This window comes from Octopus bimaculoides, chromosome 8, assembly GCF_001194135.2.
Source record: "Octopus bimaculoides isolate UCB-OBI-ISO-001 chromosome 8, ASM119413v2, whole genome shotgun sequence".
In the NCBI taxonomy this organism is placed as follows: domain Eukaryota; kingdom Metazoa; phylum Mollusca; class Cephalopoda; order Octopoda; family Octopodidae; genus Octopus; species Octopus bimaculoides.
In genome coordinates, this window is record NC_068988.1 from 38,644,078 (window position 1) to 38,645,026 (window position 949).

A 949-nucleotide genomic window follows, 5' to 3' on the forward strand; every position below is an offset into this window, starting at 1 on the left:
TATATATATATAGAGAGAGAGAGAGAGAGAGAGAGAGAGAGATCTTCAAAATGCCTTTTATTCATATTGGTATTCTCCATTCATGCTTTCCTGTTTGTCCTGAGTTCAAAATATACATTCATACGTACGCACACACACACACACACACACACACACACACGACGTATATATACAAACACATATATATATGTATATAACATAACATAACATTATATTACATATCTGTGTTCCAGCATGGCCGCAATCACATGACTGAAACAAGTAAGAAAACCATAAAAGAATAGGTATATACACAACATATATATAACATTACCTATCAATATTACATATATGTATGTTATACACACACATGTCCATGACTAACCTTGGTCCTATGATCAAAATCCTTAAAAACTTAAAGGTCCTCGTTTGTTTGTATCCTCTATACCTTTATTCTTTTGAAAGCTGTGGAGTGTGATTTGTGGGAGACTTTAGCTGTTATTTCTAGCAGGTCGCACTTCGTAATTTCATGCATGCTTACATAGTACAACTAATGCAAGGAGACACTTGAATATCCCATGTCACATTGATATATAGATCTAGATCTAGATATACACGTCCGTTTATATGCATATATATGTTTATTTATACGAAAACAAATATATGTATGTATTATATACATATGCTATATATAATCTTATGTTACATATATTTCTACATTTCTCTAAATCTCATTCTTTTGGCGTTCACTAAATCTTTCGCTTCCCAGTCTGTCTACCTACCTACCTACCTACCTGTCTGTCTGTCTATCTATCTATCTATCTATCTATCTATCTATCTATCTATCTATCTATCTATACATCGTACATACATACATACATGTGTATATGCATGTATATGTGATTATATGTATATATTTATGTTTGTATGTATATACATGTATACTTATATCTGTACATATATATATATA

The 949-nt window shown here is 31.1% G+C and overlaps 1 protein-coding gene across 3 annotated transcripts in view; it reads left to right on the forward strand.

Moving 5' to 3' along the window:
- Positions 1-949, forward strand: part of LOC106884438 (guanine nucleotide-binding protein subunit gamma-1) — a 294,231-nt gene that overhangs the window by 771 nt on the left and 292,511 nt on the right. The gene's annotated exons all lie outside the window — the stretch shown is intronic.